The sequence below is a fragment of the Mastomys coucha genome, unplaced genomic scaffold (genome assembly GCF_008632895.1).
Source record: "Mastomys coucha isolate ucsf_1 unplaced genomic scaffold, UCSF_Mcou_1 pScaffold8, whole genome shotgun sequence".
Lineage (NCBI taxonomy): Eukaryota > Metazoa > Chordata > Mammalia > Rodentia > Muridae > Mastomys > Mastomys coucha.
The window spans coordinates 69,971,056-69,986,025 of record NW_022196914.1 but is presented as its reverse complement, the minus strand read 5'-3'; the positions used below and the strand labels follow the sequence as shown (position 1 = coordinate 69,986,025).

The window sequence follows — 14,970 nt, the reverse complement described above, 5'->3', positions numbered from 1 at the left end:
TGCATATGGGGTTCCTAGTGCATTTTTTGTTTTTGTTGCTGTGGTTTTTTTAAAAAAAGCAATTCTCAAAATTTTTATCAAATATCTGGCTTTGTATTCTTATTTTAATGAAGTGTTCATATTAGGATTTCACATGGCTTGCTTCTATGACTCTTTCCCATGGAAACTTATGTTGTGCACGTTTGCCGAATTCATCTCCCTTATACAATAGTTTCCATCATGTGATCTGAAAATGGAAAAGATCGAAAATACATGCATAATTAGGATTCATTATCTAATACCACAGTAGTATAAGAAAAAAAGGCAGTTAACTTAAAGGTAGCTACTTAATTTCAAAATTAAGATGTAGCAAAGGGTGTGTAGCATGATGTAGAATTCATTAAAGAATAATAGAGAGAAGGAAGCTTTAGGCCAAAACTAAATAGGAATGGCAACTATTTCCTTATACTTAGAATACAGGAGGTGTGCAATGACAAGAGCAATTTACAAAAGAGTTTTAGGAAGACTCTAGTATGATTGTTTTGAGAACTCTATTAGTACATACATGTGGATATCATGGCACTAGTTTACAAAACAATCCTGTGGGTTATAACTAGGGAAAGGATGCTAACAATAAAATCAGTTACGTATCTACCCATTTTTCAGGCAAGGAGTGGAGAGAGTGAGTGAGGATGTGATGCAGGATGGAAGCAATGGGAATGGAGATGGCAAAAGAGGGTAAGCTCAAGGACCAAGAACGCCCCTGCTTCTACAAAGTGGGAGAGGGGTAAGATGGAAGAAAGGAGCCCTATGGCATGGATTACTGAGAACATAAGACATTGTGAGCATCTCTTGATGATTTTAGTTTCAAATAGATGGAGTTTGAATTCCCTGGAGAACATATGGATAATGAGGAACTGGAAAAATGATTTTTTTTGAAGTTTTTTTTTTTTTTCTTGGTTTTTTGAGACAGGGTTTCTCTGTATAGCCCTGGCTGTCCTGGAACTCACTCTGTAGACCAGGCTGGCCTCGAACTCAGAAATCCACCTGCCTCTGCCTCCCAAGTGCTGGGATTAAAGGCGTGCGCCACCACCGCCCGGCGAAGTTTTATTTAAAGAGGAAAAGAAGGGCCATTCATCAAAGAATGTCTTCGCATGTCCCTGTTTGCTCTTAGAGGGAACTGGTTATAATGAAAGCACCCACATGGCTCACATGGTCCCAGTCATAGGGACCATATGGCCAGGCATGGGAACAGGTATCAAGACTTCAGAAAAACTGTGTGTGCACACACACACACACACACACACACACACACACACACACACACACTCACACACACATGCCAACTTAATGTCCATTATCTCCTATGTAATTCTTCCTAGTATTTTTTCACTTCACTCTGAAGAGTGGATCACAATTTAGCACCTTGCCTAGAGCTATAGGGCTGTATTAGCTCATTTATTCAACTTTCTTTAATGAGACCTTAGTAGAACCTCTACCAAAGAAACAACAGACCTAGGAAATGCAATAAAGCTGCTGATTTAGATGAACCAGAAGATAAGACAGCTCAGATTACTGAATATTTTAGACTATTGAAAAATCAGAGTAGCTTTATATTTTTAAACAGACTAAAAAGGCAATGGCTTCATGATACACACACACACACACACACACACACACACACACACACACACACACACACAAGAAGTGGGGCCTCCATGAATTCATAAAATATATTAGTGGCCTGTATGTCAGTAAAGATTCAGAGAACTCTGAGATACCCCCCAGTTCAGCCCTTTCACAGTTCGGTACTTGTGTATTATAGGAAGCTTGTCTGGTTATCACAAGACAGTCCTGTTCTTTTATACTTGATATGATAGCCTAAATCATGGTAACCAAATATGTTCTTAGACTTTCCAAATGTCCTTATGTTGGAGGGGAATAAGAAGAACTTGGGACATATATAATTGATTTAATGTTCCTCTACTCATTAAATTACTACACAAAAGAGAAATGTTCATCTAAGAACTGAATGCTGATTTAATGTAGTCAGAGTAGTTATGGAGCCTAAATTAAATTTTTACTTGGTGAAGATTTATTGTTTACAGTGTGTACTTTGTTTCTTTCAGTCCACAATATGTGAGGGTATACACATTTCTAAATAAAGTTACACCACTAGGAGAGATAAAGCTCTCTTCAAGAGACATAGACCACTGAGGCAAAACCCCACAACCAGGTATGAGAAACTTCCTTTTGAGTTGTTAGTTAGTGGAGTCCCATAGATCCTCAAAACGTTATAGGGTATTGAAATTGCCCATAGTTGCCTTCCAGAATTTGAAGGTAAGTCCCTAATGCTGAAGATACCACATATTTTGGACAAAAGACTTGGAGGAATTGGACTGGAACTCCCTTGGAAGGTTTCTTTTTGAGATAGCTCTTCTAGCATGTGAAGGTTCTATGTACGCTTCCAAGAGAGAAACATTTAATAGTCCTACACAATGGTGATGCCTACAAACCAGTATAATGAGTAGCAGCACAACCAAGGCATCACCAAAGGTACAACAGTGGCATTTACATCTTAAGGATAACCAAGAGCTGCCTAACTAGATTTAAGACTCTCTTAAAAGGAGGGCATTCATTGCTGGTACTGTGAGCCTACTCAAATACCTGTGACTTAGAGGAGTGGCACTTTCTTAAGCCAGTATTATAGCTAGCTGTATTGTAAATACTTATCCTTATATAGATATGGCTCTTACTCCTTATCAAAAAAGTTTATTTGCAGCAGACAGCCCATTATAGAAATCCACAACTTGTCAAGATGCAGAAAATAACCAACTGTGGGATGCACAGCCCCAGCTGATACATTCATGACACAGCCCATACACTTAAGTCTCAGAGAACATCATGAAAGGCTTGGGAGAAGGGCAGAAAGATTGTAAGAGCCAGAGGACCAGGAAAGCAGGTGTAAGATTGTGTACCCATGAAATTTCAACATCATTTCCTAAGCAAGGCCTGAACAATGGGCAACTCCAAGGACATGCCAGTGCAGATGGAGAAAAATCTCACAAATATAAAGACTCGAGGGGAAGACTATCCAAGACATATCAAAATTGAAATACCAAAATTTTATAAATTAAAAAGGTAAAAATACAGTGCTCTGGAATTTGTGGAGACTATAAAAACTTAAATATTTTAGAAATTATAAATACAGCAAATCACTGTAATTCCAGATGGCAGAGATGTCATTCTCGTCAACACTGAGCTTAATTAAGACTTGTACTTTATCCTCCTTGATAACGTCTTCATTGCCACTTGAGATAAAAATGGGTAACTATGAAATGACCATGTGGCTCTGCTTATAATGGAGCTGATTTCTAGGATGGAAATTATTTCTTTCTGCATTCTAATACACTTTTCTTTCAGTAAGTCATTATTTGATGAGGATACACCTGGATTTAAATGGAACTATATTTTGAATTTCTATGTTAGATTCCCTATTTCATATCCCAATCCCAATAGGTTTCACTAAAAAGCCAGATTTCTTTTTACTAACTTAATATTATGCTTCATTGGGTAGGCTGAAACAATATATGTCCATTTTTTGTTTCACTCCCCTCTCTCTCCCTCCCTTATTCTCTTTCTCCCTCTTTGTCTCTCCTTTTATTTTTTTCTTTTTATGAGATAGGGTCTTATTATTTAGTTATAAACGTGCTACAACTTACTATGAAGCTCAGGCTAACCTCAAACTCCTTGTAATCCCCCTGTCTCAACCTTCCAATTACTGTAATTATAGGAGTAATCGCTCACATCTGGGATTTTTACTTTTTTGAGACAAGGTCACATATAGCCTAGACTATCTTCAAAGTCATTGTATATTCAAGGTTGGTTTTGAACTCCTGATCTTCCTGCTTCTGCATCTCAAGTGCTGGGATTACAAGCATGTGCCACTCTGCTAGAGCGTCTCTTCCTGATGAGTTTTTTTTCCTTTCTTTATACCCTGCTTCCTTCCACAGTCTCCATTACTTCATTTCTAGCTATTTAAGTCAGGAAAACAATTTCCTATCTTCCAAAAATACAATCCATAGTATATAACTATAACTATAACTATAACATAACTATAACTATAACTATAACTACATAGATGTTGTTTACTAATCTTACCTGAGTCCAGGCAAGCATCCTGAAAGGGGACCAATCATCCTTGGGTAGATTTTGGTGAACCCAGAGTCATGGGGCACCAAAACTGCAGGTATATTAGTTTCTCTATAATCTTTTAAATGATTGCTTTTATTTTTGAGATTTTAATATAATTCTCTATTAACTTTTTAGTCAGAAGTTTTAAAAAAATTACAACCTCATTTTTTTTCTAAGCTAAGGGATAGAAAAAAAAATGTGAGTTGGTTGTTCTTTCATTTTTCAGGCATACTGCCCAGCTACTGCATTTCAGGACAGGCTTACCCTACCACAGTCCCATGAGGTAGAGTGTTAAAGAGCCTAGTTATACATCTGCTGTATAAGAAGGCATTTAATATTTAATTGATTGGAGGAGGTCGATGTAGTTTTTTTCCTTACAAATTCCACAGTCTATGCCCAAATATTGATTACTATCACATGCTTTTAAAACTACTCACAAAACCGATCAGACAAATAATGTTTCTCAAAGTTTTCAAATTTCTGATATGTTTCTCTTTGAGATTCAGGGATGATAAATCAAGGCTTTTCTCATTGCTGCTGTAATTGTAAATTGTGTCTTTATTGCTGGACAAATACACTTTAGCTTTATTTTTAAATTTAAAAATAAATAAAATTAATTGGGAACAGTTTGAAAAGTGATTTACATGAAAAAGTGATTACTTTTAAGCAAAAAATAAAAAACAGGGGGTGGGGTGGAGCAGGGGAATAAATATAGCCTTGGCTTTGGCCCCTTGTGTGTGTGGGTTTGAGTTTTTACCCTTATGTTACAACTGTGAAGCAACTGTCAGTGATGGGGCCATGCTGGGGTCATGAGGCACAGTTAGTGCAACAAAGCTTAGATGAGAGATCATAGGTCTCACTGGAAATTTATATAATGCTAGAACTGTGTGGGAAACACTTGATATTCTGGGGCAAAAAGTAATCCTTTCTGAAGTATAAAACCAAACAAAACAAAAAACCCAATTTCCACCAAGAAAAGTTACAATCTAAATGTTCCTTCATGTTTATAACATTTACACTAGGGTCAAATCTGGTCAAGTGTATGTTTGGTGAGTCCTGCATACACCTCTATGTGTGTAAAATATCAGAAAAAGAAAGGCAGAAAGGGAAGATGGCAATGACAGTCGAAACAAAATGTAATGCCTTCCAAAGTTTCCAAAGTCCTTTTAAAAAATTATTTATTATTCTGTGAATTTGTAAAACTAAAAGCACAGAGAGAACGAAACATTCTTATCAAACCCTCTAGCTCATGGCTAAATACTGACTAAAACGGTAATTTTATTGAACACAGAGGGATGATTTCCAGACATGTTAGTCACATGCATCTCTATTCTGCCACGACATCACCACTGCAAGAGCAGAACGAATCCCTTTAGCACATAGCCCCTTGTTCTGAAAATAACTGACCTCAACTTTGAAACCACAGGACATAGGTTTGCTTGTGTGGTTAGGATGGAGGGTGGGAAGTATGAATTAGCAGAATTCTGGAACACAGATCTAGCAATCACAGCTTCCAGATAGGAAAAATAAAATCTATTGCTCTCTTCTGGAGTGAGCACATGAACATACATGTCTTCCTGTGAAACTATCACATACTTATTACTGGCTGTAGGCATTAAGGAGAGAGACGGAGCTCTTGGGTATCTCATAATAAGTGCTGTTAATAAACAAATCCATTATTTTGCTAAATTCCCTTTCTAATTATCATCTTGGATGATTCTCATGGTAACACTGGCATTAGCAAGCTCCCCGATTCTGAAAATCCTCAGACCTTGAAAGTGGATTAGGTTTTTGCCAAACTAAACAACTAAACTAAGAGTATTTGTCAGCTTTCCTCTCAAGTTAATTTTTTCCCAGATCCTCCAGTATGCTGAATTTAACAACTAACCTCTCTCCTGGACCCTCCCAGTGAAGCAGATCTCCAAAGCTGTTACCAAAGGGTAGCAAACACACTTTTACTGACAACAACCGAGAGAAGGGAAGCAATTACCGTCTCCTCTGTGGCTTAATATCAATTGGCTTGTTGATTGCATAAGGTGATCCGTGAACATAAGCGCTTCGGAATCTAGCCACCTTCCCCAGACTTAGGTGTTCACAGCTGGTTGGCAGACTCATTGTATCCAAAATCAGGACGTAAAAGCAAACCTTAGTGGTCAGCTCAGCATTCCTGGGAAGGCTGGAAAGAGCATGTCAGATAAGGGATTTCAGCCATATGGGCTCTGGTCGCTGGGTGCTGCTTTTCTTCGAGAGTAAACCGGTGCCTCCCGGAGGCTACATGCTGTACCTTGTTTTCTGTTCATGGATACGGAAGCTTGTTGCTTCTAATCAGAGTTGTGCTCCAGCCAATTATTGGCTGAGCAGATGTAGGAGAGATTCTGTAACTCCACAGAAGCCTGTTTCCACTCAGATTTTTCCCTCTGAAGAGGCAGCAGGTTTTAATCCATTTTCATTTAGGTCTAAGAGAATGGCAACCTAATGTACTAGTGGTTAAATAGCTAGTTGTTTACATACACATCAAACACACACGTGATAGGCATAATCAATTATAGCTCCATCATCCTAAACTGACTATAAAGACCTATAAAATGGGACTGGCACATGGGAATGATTATGGGTGACTTTCCAATCATTAGTTTCTCTTTCATAAATTACTATTCACAATGGCAGTGAACTCAGCCTCTTGGGGACAGAAAAATTAAAAGCTGAGGTCCATGTACGACAACACTAACTGATTACGGATTTCTTCCTTCATTAGTAACATTCAGAAATGTAAATTTTCCCTTTTCTTTGGGTGAAGAACTATTGAAAAATCTAATAGTAATGCCTTTGCTAATTTAAAGCAACGAAAGGCAAGTTAGAGAAATTAGGGAAGATTGCAAATAATTCTGCCCAAGACATTGGTCTCATGATGAAGTTACAGACTTAACAAGCCCACATCCTTCAAGATTCATCTTCTCCAATGAAACCCCACAAGCCCTTATGTGCAAGCCAAGATAAGAAGAATGGAGAGTATTGGGCAACTTCAACAGTTTAAAAATGAATTCATGCAGGGATGGATGGGGAACACTTCAAATGCATCCCTCAGAAGGCTGAGGTAGAGGGATTGTGAATTTGATGTTAGTTTGAGCTACACAGAAGACATTGTCACAAATAATTCTTTTTTAGGATTTGAATACACACTAACAAATATGAAATCCTTTAAGAAGCTTTGTTATTAATGTGTGCATGTTTGTATATATGCTACGCGTATGTATATATGTGTATGGTATGTGTGTATGTGCATGTGTATGTATGATATGTGTATATGTACCTATGTGTGTATGGTGTGTGTATGTATGTTTATATGTGTGCATGTTTGTCTGTTTGGTGTGTGTGTGTGTGTGTGTGTTTGTGTGTGGTATGTGTGTATGTGGTGTGTGTGGTGTGTTTGTAAGTTCATGTGGTATGCATGTATGTCTGTATAGTATTGTGGTGTGCATATGTGTATATGATGTGTGTGTGTGGTGTGTATGCATGTTTGTGTGGTGCACATGTCTGTGTATATGGTGTGTGTGTGTTTGTGGTGTGTGGGTATATGTGTGTATTGTGTTTATGTTTGTGTTGTATGTGTGGTGTATGTATATGTTTATGGGGTCTCTGTGTGTGTTTATACAGGATATATGGGCTATGGCATGCACATGGAAAGAGAACAACCAACCATTGGGAGTCAGTCAGTGCTCTCTTTTCTTGGTTAAAGCCTGGGAATTAAATGAAACTCAGGTTTCATTCATTCACAGCAAGCACTTTTAGCCATTGAAACATCTGATCTGTCTTGTCTGCCCTACACAAACAATTTCTTTAAGAGTCATGGGATGGGAGTATTGATGCATGCTTTTAAACCCAGCACTCACAGAGGCAGGCAGATGTCTGAGTTCGAGGATAGCTTGGTCCAGGTCAACCAAGGCTATATAGTGAGATTTTTGTTTCAAAATCAACAACAAAAATGTTTTGGAACCAGTGATCAAATATATCAAAAGAAAGTTGTATTACTTTTAATGAGGTGGCTAAAGTCAGACTCTAGACAATTTAAGTTCAGAGTCTAAAAATGTAGATGATTTTTATCCAATTATTTTATTTTATATATTCTGAGTTATAAAATGATGATATAGGATTTTTTTTTTAGCATGTTGTACATGTCTTTGTTTCCAGGCTAGCCATGAATTTATAGGCTTTGGATATCCTACCTGTCTCACCCTTCTAAATTTCAGGGACTATAAATAGTTGCTACCATTCTTGGCTATAATCATTTAAACATATCACATTGCATAGAGATACATAGACAGATATCTTCTCTTTTTTCACATTAATTGTATTTTTCTTAATGTTTGCTAATAAATTTATTTTTCTTAAAGTTTCCAAATACATTTAAACATATGTAATATGCACATACAAACATACACATATATAACATACAAACACACTCATATGTGTATGTACATGTACACGTGTATGCACTGATATATGCATACATGTGCAGATGTGTGTGCACATGTGTATGAATGTCTATGTTTGTGCTTGTACATGTGTTTTCCTTTGGGTTATTTGCTTTTGGGAATTTGGGTCTTGTCACACATCATCTGTGCATACTTTTGTACCTAATGGATAGTTTTCTAGTCAAAGCACGGCAATCTAGTAAGTCCTCTTTAGAGCACATAACATGGCTGTGTTAATATTTCTTCAACTCGTCCTATTTAGGCACTTACAAGCATGGCTTCTATTAATAAGAAACAAGTTTTCAATTTATTTTCTGATAAGTACTTTTATTTTTGAAAGTGAGACACTGTATGAAAATCATATGTATTTTTTTCTGAATGGGCTATGTCAATTCACATTTCCTGAGTCCTGTGGACACACATCAATTTCCTTGCACTACTCCAAACATTACTTAATGATTTTCAAGTCTATTTCTTTATGGTTTAAAGACAGGTAACTGGGTTTGGGATACATCTCAGTTGATAAATCTGTGTCCCACAAGCCTGAGGACCTGAGTTTGGTACCTAGGCTTATGTAAAAAGCTAGGTTTGCTGGTACTTCTTTGCAATTCTAGTGATGTCTCAGAAAACTAAATAGATGGCTCATGAAGATTGATAGATGAGGTTGACCTCTGGCCTCCACATGCACATGTATACAAAAGCATGTGAGAAATATCACACATAAAGTGCATGCATGTAAATGTGATTAAATGTACATAGCATTGTGAGGCGATAATCAGATTAATAATACTCAATAATACAGAGGGATTGCACAGATTGCTTGTTCAATTGAAACTCTTACTAAGATGCCTACAACACTAAGAGAAACTGAAAGCTGAAAGCACCAGGGCATAGAGAAATGGATAATTGAGGAATAATATTGTATCATGGGGCAGTGTCCCCAGTTTCATCATATGAGGTTAGGGCCTAATGCCTGCCTACATTGATATATATATATATATGACCATTTAGTGTACTTTAATGTCCTTAGGTTTAAGAGGGCCTTTGGACTTCCTCCTCCATTCTAGAATTTTAACAACAACAGCACAAGAAACCAAGATAATTCAAGGGTATTGTGCAGTAGATTTTCACATAAAAATTTCCACCAAAGGGTATAAATCAGAAACTGAAGAGTAAGACATGAAATTTCTGGAAGAGAATGTAAATCCTCTAAGGGTGAAATTCTTAGCCTGTGCTTGTGCAATGGTTTACCAAGAGCCTGGCAGGGACTCCTGGGGATTAATTGTACTTAAATGGGGACAAGAAGGGATTACTTTGAAGATTCTACTTGCCAAGAGTCCAGAGTTGATGAGAACTCTGGCCAACATGCAGGTAGTGGCCTGGGAAAACAGAATGTTCCTGCTTTCAACAACTTCCTGGCTGTGGGGCTAGACAGGGTAGCTGGACCCTTGACCTTTGAGAAAATGAAAATATTCTGAGGGACTGAGTCTCATGGAAAGGTGCAAATCTTAGTCCTAACAGGCTTGTAGCAAAACCAGAGCTCAACTCTTAGTAAGGATAACAAGGCTGACCCATCTATTCTATGTGGCTGTGTACACTCTGAATCATTTGTTATAAGCATGGAGTCCAAATAAATCCCATTCATCATGCTGTTAGCCTGAACTCTTGAGAACATTCAGACAAAGGCAGACATAACACAATAGTACAGGGAACATCAATTTTCTGCAGCATATCATCTCTGATGCTGGAAATGATCAGCACAGCAATTAACACAGATGCCAAGAAGTAGCAATTTCAGACCTCAGAATTTACCGTATTCTGACCTCAACAGTATTTACTAAAGAAGATTCTTTTGGCTTTTAGTGTGGCCTGAATGTGGCAATGTGAGAATCTAGGGGAACTTCTTTAGGACAGCGGGATGTCATCTGTTCATGACTGTACCAGGGCATAAACATCAGCTCAATAGTTTCTCCTGCCTTGTAACTTGGGTTCTGGGGGCAGGAGACTCTCTAGATTCCCTCCAGGCAAGGGGAAGCTGGAGATCAAAATTCTCTTTAACTCTCTGGGATGTTGCTGATTCTGCCTTCTACATTTCCTGGACAAGGAGTCCTAGCAGAGGCTTTCAATTACCACTTATGTGATAAACAAAACAAAACAAAACAAAACACAAAACGAACAAAGAACTAATCACCACCAACAAAACATATCTTTATCTAGATTTTATACATTCCTGCTATTAACATGAACCACTATTGAGAAAATTCCACTTAGAAGACCCACAGATGCTTCATTCAGCATTTGTGATTTGATTCCTATCTACTCAATTCCCCTACATTTCCTCTCTCTTCAGACCCCCTCCTTGTGGTTTCTAGCACTACCACCATCCAGCAAATGATCTGACCACTGATAATGAGCCTCAAATGCTGTAGGCATGAATATCATTAATAAAAACAACAGTAATAAAAGATGGCTAGTGCGGGCCATCTGCTTCTGAGATTCTAGGGAGTGTTACTGGAATGAAATAATACATGCAATTAACATAGTAATCTGAGGTTAGGCAATATTGGCATGGTCATTTTTCACAAGGGATTTAGATCTACATCTTGAGTCATGATGAATGTTAGGAGATAGAATAGAAGTTAGATAGCAGTTAATTTGGTCCATAGATGAGGTTAGACCATAGAGTTTGCCTTGTATGTACATTGCACTTTCTTAGCCAACATTACACTTTCTTGACTGGCATATTAAATAAGACAGCCAAAGCTGTAGAATGCTTGTATTTCAAAGACTCTTACCTCTTCTATTAACTTGCTTCTCAGCTACTCTACAGAGCTAACGATGCTAACCTCTGAGACTTGAAATGAGTAAAATCTCTGAGACACACTGAGACACACTGGTAATAGTGTAGGTCCCATATTCAGCACTTGTGAGCAAATAGGATCCACTTCTCCAAAGAACCCACTGAAATGCAAAAGCAAATATCTTTTCTCAGGAAGCTGGGGGTGCATAGATTTTAATTAGAGGTAAGTGACAAATGCTTGCCTTATTGCTGTTATTCCTGCTCAATAAATACAAATTATCCAAGTAGATATTCAATCATTTGAATAAATATGAAATCCTGTTGAGTTTGGAAGTGCATTAAGTACTAAAATTTGTTAGTAAATTCTCTTCTATGAATTCTATGAATTGTTATTTATCTGTGATTAGGTACTGTAATTTCCTGGTAATTCATTCTGTAAATATAGCTTTCAGATATTATGCAGCTGTGTGCACAGTGGTTACAGTTGGGGAGAAATACCAAAAGTACAGATAAAGAGTTAACTGTCATGGAAGTTGTTTCAATGTTTTTTCTAAACTAGTAAAAAATGTAAATTGTTTTATTTCCCACTGAAATAAAGAAAAATACTGTCTCAATGTGAATAACATGTATCTATCAAAATAATGATGTTGGAAAACTACCCTTGATATTTTCCCCAAGGAAACTGAAAACTTTCATCCAAATTAGCATCTTTCACTGGACCACTTCTGGTAAGGAATGTTAGCATCCTATTATACTAAAAAGCTATTGAGATTGGTAAGGCAACTTAATTTTCTAGTCATGAAGAACAGAGAGGATGAATTTTGTGTGAATAGCCTTGTCTCAACACAGTATCATGAATCCAAAGTGTAGGCTGAACCAAAGTAGCAACACAGTCAGCCAAAGAGAGTACCACTTATTCTCTAATGTTTCAAGCAGGTCTTCATTCAGGTCTTCCAGTTTGCTAGCAGCTATTTAAACCTTAAATGGAGGGACATTTTCCTTAAGAATGTATGGAAGTGGAAACAAGTGGGTTTAATATACACAACAGGATCTGAGAAGATAGTTTCCTTTGACAGATGTCCTACACTACTTCCCACACTTTCATACATAAAAAAAGCACAACACTGGCCAAGATGCAAAATGTTGCCAATGTTCATTTGTTAATGAATTTCTAACAGTAGGAGCCAGTGGAAAGAATTAACATGATTTAAGCTTGTTTCCAAATAACCAAATGTCTTGTATCATAAAATCATGAGATGAAAAATAATCATCCTATAAGTTCATTCTTTGATGACAAGTTCGTTGAGCAAATAGAGGTGTCTTTGGCAAGCACAACTCTATATTTGTTTGCCAGATGGTTTTTTTTTTAAATCTCTTAATTCATTCTACTGCAGTTAGTCAGCCAGCCAGCATTAGCTGAACATATATTTGTATACATACTAGAAGATGATGTATTGTCTATCGAAGAAAAAATATAGAAACGCATATAAATAATTCATTTCATGTCCAGATGAATACTTCAGGAGAGAACTAATTTCAATTGATATTAGGAGAGAAGAAGAAATACGCTTTAGCAGAGTGAACCTATTTGAAGGTTAATATTCTTAAGCTTATGTCAATCCTATTTCATTACTTTTGTCTTTTTTTTCTTTTTCTTTTTCTTTTTTTTCGAGACAGGGTTTCTCTGTGTAGCCTTGACTGTCCTAGAATTCACTCTGTAGACCAGGCTGGCCTTGAACTCAAAAATCCACCTGCCTCTGCCTCCCAAGTGCTTGGATTAAAGGTGTGTGCCACCACCACCCGGCCCTCATTACTTTTGTCTTATACTGTAATTTCAATATCTTTTATTTTTTCCTGGGGTGGACTATAAAACACCTGGTAGATGGTTTTACAGCATATTTGTCTTTGAATTCTCTGTAATATTCAGTGACTGCTGTATACTCTATGGTGTTTCATATGTTTCTCTGTACATTGTTGGCACCCAGTAGATGTTTGTTAAAAAAAAAAAAGAGAGACACATACCTATAATTTATCATTAATTTTTTAAAGAAGAGGACAATGATCTCCAGTTTGCCCAAATAGCACATATTTGTTGTGTTGGAAGTTCTTAAATAACTACCTCCCTTTGCTCTCAGAAGCACTGTATGGATTATAAATTATTTGGCTAGCAATGAGCTTGGGATGTATACACTTACAAGGCTGCCTTAGCCACATGAATGAAAGTGGTTCAAAAGCAAACACCAAGTGTTACTTATCATTTCTTCTTCAAATTTTGATGACTCATGGGACTATAATAGACAATAGAAAAACTCATGATAAACTATGAGATCGACCAAGTCTAGAGAAGAATCACATGTTGAAGAGGGATCCTCATGGAGACTATGCAGAAGAGTATTGACCTGGATCACCTCTTAAATTTAGACCATAAAGAAAGCATCCCCTTGCAATAAAATCTATATAGCTGTAGGGTGTTATTTTTGTTGTCAAGAATTGCAAAAGCACTATTGCTCTGTATTAAAGCTTGAGGTCAGGGGTGGTGATTCCTCCAGATGTTCTTTCATTGTTAAGAATTGTTTTCACTATTCTGGGATTTTTTGACTTTCCAGATGAATTTGATAATTGCTCTTTCCATATCTTTGAAGAATTGTGTTGAGATTTTGATGGGGATTGCATTGAATCTATAGATTGCCCTTGGTAGGATGGCCATTTTTACTGTTAATTCTGCCAATGCAGGAGCATGGGAGATCTCTCCATTTTCTGAGATCGTCTTAATTTCTTTCTTGAGAGACTTGAAATTATTGCCATACAGGTCTTTCACTTGTTTGGTTAGAGTTACCCCGAGATATTTTATATTATTTGTGGCTATTGTGAAGGGAGTTGTTTCCCTAATTTCTTTCTCTGCCTGTTTATTCTTTGTATAAAGGAAGGCTACTGATTTGAGTTAATTTTATATCTGGCCACTTTGCTATTGTTTATCAGTTGAGAAGTTCTCTGGTAGAATTTTGGGGGTCACTTATATATACTATCATATCATCTGCAAATAGTGATACCTTTATTTCTTTTTTACCAATAAATTCATGAGTTATCTGAAATAGCAAAAGAGATCATGAATGAAGTTGTTGGTTTCATGACCACATAGATTTAGTTCATAACCCTGCACTGACATAAAAGGCTCAAACAGCCATAGGGGAGAATTTGTGTGCTTCTAACATTTATTTACTTGATACTTAAACTTCATTCACTTATCCCACAAATATTTGTCAAGTTACTGCTTTGGTGATTGGGATTTCAGAAGTAAACATACCAGGTGGGTATCCATGCTTTCATGGAACTGATTAAGCAGAGATAGAGTGACAGGAATATCATTAGGTTTAAGCACATGGGGCGTGATGCCTGATAGAAAGAAAAGAAGCAAAGAACAGCCAGAGTATTTCAGTGATGGAGACAAGAATAGGGCCTACCTTATTGCTATAAGTTAAGGACTGTGGTTTGGATTTCCTATGATGACTTACTCATAAAGGAATA

The 14,970-nt window shown here is 37.1% G+C and overlaps 1 protein-coding gene and 1 pseudogene across 7 annotated transcripts in view; one reads left to right on the top strand and one right to left on the bottom strand.

Annotated features, from left to right (window-relative positions):
• Pde4d (phosphodiesterase 4D) overlaps positions 1-14,970 on the bottom strand; it is a 1,511,116-nt gene that overhangs the window by 374,417 nt on the left and 1,121,729 nt on the right. The gene's annotated exons all lie outside the window — the stretch shown is intronic.
• The window catches only part of LOC116083825, a 55,204-nt pseudogene that overhangs the window by 26,056 nt on the left and 14,178 nt on the right, over positions 1-14,970 (top strand).